Raw genomic sequence first — 13,765 nt, forward strand, 5'->3', positions numbered from 1 at the left:
ATTGTAAATGCACCTACCTGTGTACATTTTTCTCCATATTTAATGCTCCAAAATATTTTTTTAACTACTGCTGTAAATTGTAATTCGTATAGGTTTTTTTGGTGGAGGGGCTCTCTAATTGCATTATTCTCGTCATCATCGTCGAAATATAATATAATAATATACCGGTAGATGTACTGCAGTCGCGATTATATACGCGCACGCACGTACACATTTGCACACACACAAACCAACACAACTCATAAATATATATATATATTGAACATATATATATAATATATATTAATAATATAATAATAGCAATACACATACACATACACGCGTACGTTCGTATAATATAAGACGTTGGGTGTGCGCTCTTGCGTGTGTGTGTGTGTGTGTGTGTGTGCAATTCTCTTCCATTGGTCGCTTGTATAGTAGGGGGAATGAACTTTTCAGACAATATACCGACCGCCGCCGCTACTGCGATCATCTTGCAACTGCGTACCTGTACACAGCCGCCACTGCCACAGAATCTATACGCACTAGCGACGACGAAGACGACTTCACACACAGATACACGCACTCACTCGCGTGTAAGTTACTTGCGTTCTGCTTGGAATCATCTCACGAAAAAAAGAGACGACGGGGACGACAAAAAAAAAATCATAAATAAATAAATTATAAAAAAAATCTCCAAACAAAACGCACACAACCGATGCAACAAGTACCTATATATACAATAATGTAATATATAAATATATAATACTATGCTCAAGCCGTTTTCCGTCGCGTTCCATACTGCAGTACATTATTACACGCGTCGTACATTATTTGTGTGTATAATGTATAATTTATATATCATATTGTATACCTAACCCAACCACCTATAAGTATAGTATTATAAATGTATTATATAGGTACGCTGCGTGTTGTCGTATTATACGCATCATTCGCAGTTCACACGCCAGCCGCGATCGCAAATGCCTTAGGTACAATAATAATTCATGTATTTACTGCAGCATCCTAATATACCTTTAAGGGGGAAGGGGTATAAGGGGTTTCCACCTCTGGAACATTAACTATATACATGTAGGCAATTTCAATATTTTCTTGAACTCATAAAAAACAAAAAAATACTATAATATTGTTAAATTGGTTGTCGGAAAGACGATAGTATTTGGTATTATGTTGTAGATAAAGTAAATATTACAAATAGGTGGGGAAGTGGATGACGCTCTGCTGTACAGTAGGTTACAAGTGGGTCAACTGTATAATGGATGGTATTAAATTTGAATTAAATGATATAATATCATTGTATAAGAAAAACGAGCCGGTAAGTTGAATTAATATTATATAAAATTACAACAAAATAACTAATAACATTATTCTCTGTTATTTAAAACCATGTTCAGATCAAGAATCATTTTTGGAAATATGTTTTACATTTTCAGATTTTTTCCAAGCATAACATTTTTATCAACAATTATAAAAAAATGTTATGAAAATTTGTATACATTTTTAAAAACGCAATGTGTAGGTATAGAAAAGATAATTTAAGTAGGTGATGGTGAAATATTTCAAATTTTTGTAATAAATATCTTTTGAATAATAAAAAAATAATAAAAGTTGTATCGCTCAATTGTACATATGGACTGCAGTAGAGTGTGAGTGCGTATCCCATTGAGTAGGTCAGTTAATGGATTTGATAAATTTAAATTCAAGTTTATTCAACCATAAATCATTATTCATTGTATGTGAAAATGATTATAAGCGGAGTTGGTCTGTCTGCCTATACATATATTACTAAGTATATAATATTATCAAATATATATTTATAAAGCTATATTATAGTAATTTATTTTACTTTTATAGCCTATAGATAGTAAATACTAGTATTTTTAATTAATGATAAATGGTAATAACAATACGGTGGGTTGAATCAATTTTTTCCGAAAATATTGCATTTATATATTTTTATTGTATTTTATTATTTGTCTTAACTTATGATTTAGTGCCGTATATGTTTGTGGAACGCGGTTTAAATAGTCATTAGCTTAAAATGTATTTAATATTTTGAACATTATATTGTGAATATAGTAAATTATAAGTAAAAGTTTCAAGCCACCAAGAATAAAATGTTAGAATAAATTACAACAAAATAACTAAAATTGTTAATTTTTTTTTTATCCAATTTCCTTTAAATTTAAACTTCAAATGTTCATAAAAAATGTTAAACATTTTTAGATTTTAGTAAGGATTATAATGCATTATTTTTTCAAAATTAAATTGTTGAACTTTAAACTGTGAAATAACTTATTTACATATTTTCGTGTTGAAAAATTTCGTAAAAATATGAATTTTAAAAAACAAACAAAATATTTTATAAATTCTATAAAATTACTCCAGATATGCATATGCATCAGACCACCAAAACATCGGTATCAACATTACTAATCTAAACTTGCTCCTTAGTAGACTAGAACTAGAAATATTAAATGTTGTGCTGTAGGTAGCGAGTGTAGCCGTCAAGCTATATTTTTTACCAATGGTTATCACTTACACCAAGAACCACCAGCAACTAGTGTTTATTATAAAATATAAATGGAGGAAAATGTATTCTGTCTTTCTGCAGATTAGAGATGACATGTCATTTTTAATTTTTCGATATGTCAATTCAATAACTGTATATAAAAATATGTATAAAAAACAGACGGCACATAGACAGTAAAAGTTCTTCTTTATGCACACAGGGTAGGTAAGTATATTTAGCTGTTCCTAGAGATGTACAATTTGCATACATTTTTTAAATAATTTATAGATTATAATGATACCTATTTATATTATATACCTAATAAAATGTACGTGGATTTACCATGTACCTATTAAGCAATTTTGGGTAAGGTGCCCATAAGGACACCACTTACCTCTTTCATAAATGTGTAACTTTATATGGTATAGTTTTTTTTATTATTATTTTCTGGGTAGTATACCTACCAGTGGCAGTCAAATGATTTTGTCATGGGGGGAGGGGGGATACGGCTAATTGTATAACTTATAATATGCATTATTTTATCATTAAAAATATAATTTATGGTTAAGTCTAATATCAATTAATAAAATTATGGTAAATAAAAACTTTATTTATAACTTAGGTATACAGACTGAATCACGGACATTCTCCCATACCATTCATCCTCATTCGCCCCTCATCCCCCCCACCGTTTGACCGCCACTGATACCTACTGGTTACTACTATAAGTAATACACTGCAGTCACTGCAGATTAGAGTGACATTATTAGTCATAATAGGTATTTTATACTATTTTATATAATTTTATATAAAAACTAAAAATGTGTCCTTATTGCTTTAAAAATAAAATTATTTAGTTTTACTATCAAATTAAATAAATAATAAAAATTTAATAAAAATCAATGTCGCTACTCATTATAAAAGTCCCAATTTATGGTAGATAGTGTATTTTATTTAGCTTAAAAACAGAAAATTTGTAATTTAAATTAATTTGTGCATAGGTGTTATATATATATATAACTTCATGGGCGTAACTTGGGCAATTTTTATGGGTGGGAGGGGGGCAAACTTTATTTTATGTTGATATACGATATACTTAAAGATATTTGGAGACTAAATATAGGTACTTAAATTTTGGAAAATGGATGTAATCTGGATGAGTGGAAATAATATTATTATCTAAGCTACATCTTTATTGTAGTACCAGAGTACCTATGTAAAATTAAATGGCATTATGGAAAAAGCTTGACAAATATTCTGCATTTTTATATTTTCCTATTACTTTATTTTTGCATAACACAATATAAGTCCATAAGTCATAACGTTATAAATATAATGTATAATATACGATATACCTAATGTTATAATTTATAGTATATTTATTTTTAAAGGTATCACAGTGTGGATCTGTATATTAATTATAGCTCATACAAATAATAATTAGTCTTATATAATAAAAAATTACCTTGAATTGCACAAAAAAGATATTAGAATAGTATAATATACTAAATAATGTAATATTTTAAAGTAATGATTCTATAACACTATGCTCAAAGCTCAAACAGTCAAACACGACGATGAATAGTGAAGAATAATACAAGATAAAGAGAAGGTGTCGTGCCATATTGTTATCATCTGAAGTTCACAGTTTAAAAGTTATCACGAATAGGAAAACAAGATTTCATTTTACCCTTAGATCATTATACTATAGATGAATCTACAGCGTATTAGGTATACCTACCAATACAAAAAAACTTTGCCAATATCAACAATGAGTCACCGAATTAGGTATTCGATATTCGATATGCGTCGCGCAACTTCTCGCATATTTATCCACTGATAATTTATTATCAAATCAGCATATTATGTTCAAATATAATATTATATTGAAAAAATACTAAATAGTATAATACTTACTATACCTAATAATATAATAATTACTATAATAATATAATTAACCACGAATTAAGATTTAGAATAATTCAGTAATAGTAACTTCTAGATAATTATGCGAAGAGTTGTATCGTGCACGTGCAAATCGATCACCTCATTTGGATTTTGGAGACTCGTCGCTAATATCGGCAACAAAAGAATACACTGTGGCTCAATCCATAGTATAATATGAACTGAGATTTTACCGACCATTAATGATTTTTTAGGAACACAGTAGGCTGCAGAATGCTGTTTGGTTTTGTTTTTACTCATTATTATAATATTATTATCATGATGTATTACGATGGTATATCGCATATGACAAATGGCAATGAATAAATACATGTTGATTAATCAATTCATTTTTTTTTATAGTTGATCTTTTTAAAATATTATATTTTTCAGTTTTCTTGAAAAAATAATTCTGACAAATCTAAAATGCCTTTTTGATAATATTTTTCAAATTAATTTACAAAATACCAAAGGGGCATTGCCCCCGTTATATTTTTGTGGGGGGGCAGTTGCCCCCATTCCCCTCCCCCGTCAGTTTACGCCTATGCCCAATTCGCCAGTAAAAAATGAATAAACATTTTATATCGCACTATATTTGTGCATCTGCCATCTTGATTATATACTTCTAATGTACTTCAGTTCACAGGCAAAGTACCTCGTTTTGTGATACGTAGGGCAATTAGGAAATACCTAGTTTAACGTATGTTAATTTCACTGAGTGTTTATATTAATATTTTCTATATACACCATACAATTTTCAAAATATATTTACTCATTTTTAGCTGTTTATAAGCATATGGATATTTCGAGTTTTATTATTTTTTTTTTTTTAAATTAATGTCGAAACGTGAAAACGTAATACAAGATTCCACTTAAGGTTTTGTAAGTGGAAATTAAAAAAAGAGTTGAGCGTAAATCTATAATATTTTTTTAAGAGCAGCTAAAGTCAGAATTTTGGCCAAATCCGTAAAAATCACGAAAATTTGCAAATTATTTTGAGTTAGTATTTATAAAAATGTTCCTTTTTATATTATCTATGATTTAAAAATGTATAAAATTTTAATTTTTATAGCTGTGGATTGAAAAATTAAAGCAAGATTCCACATAAGTAGTTCATCCTGTAACCAAAAATTCTAAAAAATATATGGGTAACCTCAGTTTTTCTTAGTTATTTTAATTTAAAATTTATTTTAAAATTTAAAACCAAGAATAAAGATTTTAGTTATTTTATTGCAATTTAAAAATATTGTTTGTTGCCTGTGGTAACTTACAACTTTTAACTAGGGATTTTATTATATTATTTTATACACACAATGACATTTTTAAATGGAGTTTTCTCGATAAAAGTAAATTTAACCTAATAATATGACTAATAGTAAAATAAATTACTTAATTTACAATAAAGCCATAAAATATACCTACTTACTAATATTATAGACTGACCGACCGTTTTCACTTAGAATCGTTTTTCGTATCCTATGAGTTTATATCATTGTATTCAAATTTAACACCATACATTACAGTGACCCACTTGTAAAGTACTGTACGGCAGAGCGATTTGCACTTACCTGCTTTTTCTTCTTTTTATATCTAAGATTTAAAATGTCACTCTGTTGTACAGTAGATTACAAGTGGGTCATTGTATAATATGGTTGTATTAGACTTGAATTCAATGATATAATATCATTGTATAAGAAAAATGATTCTGAGCGGAAACGGTTTGTCAGTCTGGATATTTTATAATTTGTTATTATTTATTTTATCATGTTAGTTGAATTAATATTAAAATATTATAATTTTTTATTCTTTTCCATGATGATAAATAGGGCCCGGATTTATATGCAAATGCATGTTCTTCTACAATTCACCTAGAACAATTTTGATTAGAAATGTCGACGATTCGTAATGTGTAAATTCTATGGTTCAATTTTTTTTTACATATTTTAGCATATTTGAATGAAAATGCATATTTATTGCATATTTATTGATAGTTGCATAAATGTTGCATATTCTACAATTCATAGAATTTACGTTTGTAAAGATACCTACTGTCGATTATAAATAACACATTATACATCCATAAGTGATCGTCAATCGACATCATCGTTATCGACGGCCGACGAATGACGACAAATATTGGATTTTTTAGTGGAAAATGTATTATTACCCAAACACGTCCACATTAGATAACAGTATAGTATACTGTACAATACGTATTGGGTAACACAGAGTTTAGTTTGTATGGTCTTTATAGTGCGTAGTGTACAGTGTACGGTATATTTTGTTTAAAAAATCTAACTTGCTACTTTTATTTTTATATAATGCCTAAAGTAAATAATGCTTCCCGGTACGTAAATGAATATCCAAACATATTTAAAACAGACGGAAATATTTTATTTTGCAATTTTTGTTTCAATTCGAAAACTTGAAATCCATATTTATTACTTCATGCTGGTACTCGTCCAATAATAATAATTTAATATAAATAGTAATACTTTAATTTATTTATTACACTTTTATACTTAAAAAATGTCATTAAAAATTCATTTTGCATATTTTTTGCATATTTATGTTATGAATCGGCATATTTTATAGATTTTTATTGCATATAAATCCGGGCCCTAGTGATAAACAAAGCGTTAGAAATTAAAATCCCATTTTTAGCGTTTTTTCGTAATTTTCCCGTGGTTTTTCCCGTGGCATTAAATAAATATTGAGAAAATCGAAAAATGACCTCCCTAAAGTACCATCTTGATCCAATTTTCTAAAATATAAGGTACTATAGGTATGTTGAAATCGAAACACTCCTTCTGGAAGAAATTTTGTATACAGGATATAAAAAAAATAAAAAAAATAAACACCATTGTAAAAACAATAGCTTCCTCGCTCCGCTCAGAATCTAAAATACATCTCTTATACATCTCTCTCAAAAATAAAAAAAAAACTTAATTGTATAAAATATTTTCTTATCGTATGCCATTTTCTATACTTATTTCTGTAAAAAAAAAAACAAATTTAAATATATTCATTTGCCACGGAGACACTAAGGGTTCACGGAACTTTTTGAACATAGGTGTTGGTATATTATTATATAGATACTATAGGTATAGATGTAAAATGAAATAATATATATATTATCAGAACTACAAGAAAAAAAACAAAAGACTTTTTATCCACTATTTGTTTTTTTTTATCACAATCGGTTAGTATTTTTCTATAAACTAAGATTATTTATTACTATTTTCCCTTTGGTAATAGGTATGTTAGTTTAAGTTATAATTGAATAATTTAAAAATTAAAATATATTTGACGCCACAGTATTATATATCATATTATATTAGACATCTATCAAACTAATGCATCAACTAATTTTACAAAGTGGTATTAATTCAAATAAAAATATGAGAAATAATTATAAATTACTGATAGAAATCAGCAAATTAAATATGTTTAAATTGGAGTATTAATTTTAATAAAACTAAACGAAAAATATAAACTATAAAACAGATTGAATAGGTATTACAGAGGAAAGATTTAATGTTTCAGTATTTGATACTGCTTGATTTAATTTCAAAAATCGTAAGAATAGATCAAACATAATATAATGTCGTCAGTGTATAGGTACGTATTACGTGACAATCTATCCGACAGTTAAAATATTACCGACGTTATTTGTATAAAGTACGGAAAAAATTGGTACTATATAACACTACCTATCCTAAACAATACTTTTTTTCACCTAATATACCATTGAATGGCATTGATATTAACCAGTTATTTCCTATTTTCTAGATAACCTAACCAGACAACCATTTTACACAGTTTTTTGAAATTCCAAATTTTTCTAATATTTTTAAGTTTTAGGTATATAGTTGACCGTATCTAATGCTTATTAGATAGATCTAGAAAAATAGCTAAGGTTTTTTCACCATTGTGACATTGTCAAGTGCTTTAGGCAAATTTATAAACTTATAGTTACTAGTTAGGTTTTAGTTTTCCGAAATTAGAATAAGTTTACAACCAAATGATTTTTGAACGTGATTTGTTTACCTCTAAGGAATTTATTAGTCGATTTTGATAATTTTTTCTAACAGTTTCACAAAATTACCTATCTCCAATTTCCTCCTTATAATAGCTGTTAGGTAATTTAAATTTTTCAATGAATATATAATTGTTTATTATTATACTCAGATCGGATTATTTATAGGTACGTGTTATAAGCCAGTGATTAGTGGATCTAATATATTATATATTTATATAGGTAACTAGCAACTAGTAAGAATTGGTTTTAATAATTTAATAGTGCAAGACCAGCAGTAGTATCATTTCTTTAAGATTTTTCAAAGTTCGTGGGACGTCTTGTTCAATTATCCTTTATTAAAAATAAAGATACATACGAGTTGATATATAGTCAAATAGTTAGTCATATAATAGGTTATATTAACGCCTTCATCTATCTTGTATATGTATGTTTAATGGGATTTGCAGATAATTTTTGGCCTATAGAAAATATATTTCAATCAAAAATATTTTTTAAATATATAAAATCTTACACGATTTATCAGTAGTATTTAATATTTGATTATCAATTTTGTTTTCGTAAGTTATAAAATGTAAGTAAAATTGTTTTATGCTTAAATTGTAGGATATAACAATAAGGGTTTTTTAATGTTAGTATAATAATGTTTGTATATATTGTAGGTAATATAATATTATGACAATACCTAAAAGCTATTTTTTTAATTGAGAGATATAGAGATATTATTTTCGATGTGTTGCGTTCGAAATAAAACTGACGTATAAGATAATTTATTTACGACGGTTGTTATTAGTTATTACAGGACTCTGCTCCGAAATATGTACAATAACCATGCAGGTCGCCAGTTAAAATATTAGTAACAGGCCCATATAATTAGAGGTAGGCAAGGGTAGGCAATTTCCCATTTGGTAAGATTTTACGACTTTCTTTTGTTTACCCAACTATGTACCTATAACTAATTATAATATTTTTAATATGTATATACCTGATGTTAATATTTTTTTTAATACTTTTTAGTTGGACATTTAGGGGTCAGGGTGATGTGCGCCTTATTGATTTTATGAATTTATTTTGTGTAACTATATATTAAAACTAGAAATTGTATTCCATCATAACATGAAAATTATATAATTATATAGATATTAAAAATATTTTGATAATAATTTGTGAAACTGATTTATTTTTATAAGCACTCAAAGTTCAAACTCTACTCTCTATTCAGTAACGATCTCAAAGGGCTAAGTAGGCAATATCCAAGACATTTAATCCATTTACAATATTATTATTCTTATTAGCGATCCCATGTTTAGTACACTTACTATAGTTTATACTTTATTACCTATTTTTATTGGATGAGAAAAATATTAATATGAAGGTATTGGTATCTATATAAATTTAACACTGTATCTAGGTATATAATGTACCTACCTAAACCATGACCAATTAGATCAGTGGCGTACGTAGGATTTTTCAATGGGGGGGGGGGGGGCTTGAAAATTAGTTACAATTTTATTTTTATTTTGTCCAGTCTAATAATTTCAGACGTTTATAATTGAGGTATTTTAAAACGTTTGTAACTTTTCCACTTTTATAGTAAAAAAAATGCTCTGATCATTAACATCGATGCCGGATGTATATTTTTGGAAGCGAATTGGATCTAGTTGATACTTTTAGGAGGTCGAAATTGAAAATCCTCATTGCTTTCTAAAATAATTGGAGAAAAAAATTAAAATTTATTAAAATTGTTTGGTAACCAGCTTGGTTATACCGTCCTCATTTGGATTGTATTTGATCAATTTAAATTTGTTTTTCTATAAATGTCAATAAAAAATTATTCATTCGGTCAAAAAGCTTAAAAATGTAATGCGTAAGTTTTTATTATAGCTAAAATATTAACGATACATAGGTAGGCATCATGGTTATGTTTTATAAGCATTTAAAGTTCAAATTTCGTCAAAACCACAGTTAATTTGTAGTTCAAAACTTATAAAATATTAGCTAAGGCTAAACTAAATAATACAAGGTCTTTCATACAAGTAATTCATATTTTTACCTAAAAATTACAGATGATTTATGAAAATTGGTATGCAAATACATTGTTTTTTCAAAAATGAATTAATTCTGGTAAGACATATATGAAATTTACGTCTTGCTTACTATAGTTGACAGTTGAAACATGATAAATATTTTTGAAAAAGTAATAATAATATGGGCATGGGGGGAGGGGGGGCTTCAGCCCGTTAGCCCCCCCCCCTGCGGACGCCACTGAATTAGATAGGTATGATGACAATAATTATAATTATAGCGAATTCCGCATAGCACGTCTACTGAAAGATTTTCTTTACATACCTAGATATCGGGAACAGTATAATATTCATTGTCCGTCGTCCTTATGGTGATAATGCGCTAGCCAGTAATAATAAACAATATAATGTAATAAGTAATAACTAATAAGTAACAACTAACAACTTATAAGTTATAATGTTATACAGGTACTTATTACTTATAGATCTATATAACTATTAGATGAAGATCTATCATCTATATAGACCTTGCAGTAGCCTGCTGCGCGGAATTGTCTATATAATGATTAATGAAGATTTTGGTCGGTATTCATACCAGATACCCAACTATCTAATTTGTCATGGCTTACATTATATTGGCAGGGCCCATTAAAGGTTAATATATTAAGGAGGGGCGGAATTATTTTGGTGTATATTTAAATATAGAAAGATCTAACAAATTAAATAATAAGTATAATAACTTTTGTTATTTACTACATGGTTCTAACTTATAGATAATTAATAAATGTCATTAGACAATAAATAATAACACAGAATACGGATTGCTTAATTTTTTAAAAATATTGGGTAAAATATTTGGTGGTACACACAGCGGTGACACGTGATGTTTAAATTAGATGGTATGCAGTTATTTCGGAAGTTCTTTAAAAAAATAAGATATTAGTAAACTCCGAATTCGAAACTTTTCAATGAAAAAAAATATAAATATAAAAATATACGGATGGAGTTAAGAAAATAATGCCAAAATGGCATATCAACGTCTCTTTTATTTGTTAACCTTCACCACTCAACGGCCAAACGTATTTACACGGATCGACGGTGTTCCGACAGACCGGCACACTAGTTGATGTGTATTTATTGCATATCTCACTACACTTTAGGAGTATAATAATTAATAACTTACTGTCATGTTTAAACGAATATAGCAAATGTTTTTAAAATGTAATTTTGTATTATAAAATAAATACAGTTTAACAGATATTGAATTAAAATCAAAATACATTTTAGATTCTGGTTTTGCTGTGCTGGGGTCCATGAACGTTAATTGAAAATATTATATATAAAAACGAAAATACTAATGGATATTATTTCGTATTGCATATGACATAAGCCATAAATAATTACCTACTGTTGATTATAAGTAGGTAGGTACATTGTCGAAATGGTTATTCTTTACAGAATTCTTTCAAATTGCTAATCTCCTGAGGAAATCTTCTTATAGGAGATACGTAGGTACCTAGGTAGGTATCTAATGACTAATACTCAAAAGATACCTAAAAAATAAATTATAGATATGTTGAAGTAATATTCCAATGTAATTTTCCTCTTGTGTTTTAAAACGTTTCCATAAGTGGAATATATATTTTAGGTGATCCTGTTATTCATATTTTTGTATAGAATTTTTTGACAAATTTAACTTTTAGAACATTTTTCACAATTTAATTTTGAAGCGACATCAATTTTGTAGCACAAAATGACGTACCTATGTTATTATGAAAACCAGCAAAATATATTTTGTTTTGGTTTATTATAAATTATAATCATAATTATTGATTTATTGTTATCACATCATTGAGATTAGATAAGAAGGTGGGTGTTCTTCAAAATGATAACAATTAACAAAAATATGAAGTAAAATATTTACGAGAGAATTAACGATCGAACTAATGTATTTAATCGAACAATAAATTCATGTTTATAAGTCTTATAAAGTATAAAAATAATGTATCTACTTAACAGTCGAAATATTACGTTTATGAATTGGAAGCAAAAAATGCGGACTATTATTTCGAATTTTGGATAAGAACCCAGTTTGTTGCAATCTTTGGTAGGTGTATCATTATACTATTATTCTTACCATTAATGGTTAAAATTCATGAGTTATTTTACTATAGCAAATACTTGTAAATCTGCGAAGGGCCTAGAAAATTATTTAGGTATCACTTTGATAATGTGTTCCTTTATTGGTATGTGTTAGCGTTACATACTAATGGTGGGTTGCATAAACAGACTGATCTTTATGCAACCCACCCTAACAATAACATAGTTGTATTATTTTCGTATGGGCTGTGAACTATTAAATATATTCAGAGTAATGCAACAAAGGAAGTTTTTTTTTAATTAGGTTTTAATATTAAAATATATTTTTTATTATTTAATATCCGTGAAATGATTGGCAGAAACTGATATGTATATATTTTGTTAATTTTTGAATTATCATTTAAATAGTTTAGAAATTGTATATTTCACGTTGTGGCAAAATATGATTTAATAGGTACTTTCGGATATTTTATTATTTTGATTTATAATATTGCCTTCTTTAGCTTCAGTGATTTTAGTCAAATACTTTTATAGTTAAATTATTAGACTTATTCTCTTTCTATTAAGAAGTAAAATAGTAGTTTATTATCTCACTATAAAATAATAATTTTTAAAAGGTATTAGGTATTTGAGCAAAATAGGTTAGGTAATTCCTGATTTTAATTTGGATAAAATATATTAAAAAAGTTAATATTTTCATAAATTATGTGGTTATAGACTTATACTTTATAGTATATAGGTAAGTTTAGACCAAAGGTATAGTATATTTTTAAAGGTACTTTATAAGCACCTATATAATACATTTTCCTTGACTTTTTCTGATTTTAAGAAGGATTTTATAAGAATTGAGATTATTTTTGTTTTCATAATAATATATTAAAGCATATACCACCATCCAACTTTACTAATATATAACAACAAAACAAAATTTTTACACGATTCATGTTATAGGTATTAGTTTTAATTTTTAAGGTACTAAGTATTAATTTAACTATGTATAGTTAACTGTATATTTATTATTAATATAATATTGTATGTAAATAGGAATTTGAAATAAAATTGAATCATGATGAGCACGCTGACTGGGGATACTTCACGTCGTCGAATAGCAGCATTGTCATTTTTAACGAATATATCACTAGATGG

At 27.3% G+C, this 13,765-nt stretch overlaps 1 long non-coding RNA gene across 1 annotated transcript; it reads left to right on the top strand.

Annotated features, from left to right (window-relative positions):
- Positions 1–12,401: 12,401 nt before the first annotated feature.
- Positions 12,402–13,715, top strand: LOC107883006. Its single transcript, XR_001679031.2, has 2 exons — positions 12,402–12,626; positions 13,664–13,715. It is a non-coding gene; the product is annotated as an uncharacterized LOC107883006 (long non-coding RNA).
- Positions 13,716–13,765: the final 50 nt, after the last annotated feature.

Source organism: Acyrthosiphon pisum, chromosome X, assembly GCF_005508785.2.
Source record: "Acyrthosiphon pisum isolate AL4f chromosome X, pea_aphid_22Mar2018_4r6ur, whole genome shotgun sequence".
Taxonomy (NCBI): Eukaryota; Metazoa; Arthropoda; class Insecta; order Hemiptera; family Aphididae; genus Acyrthosiphon; species Acyrthosiphon pisum.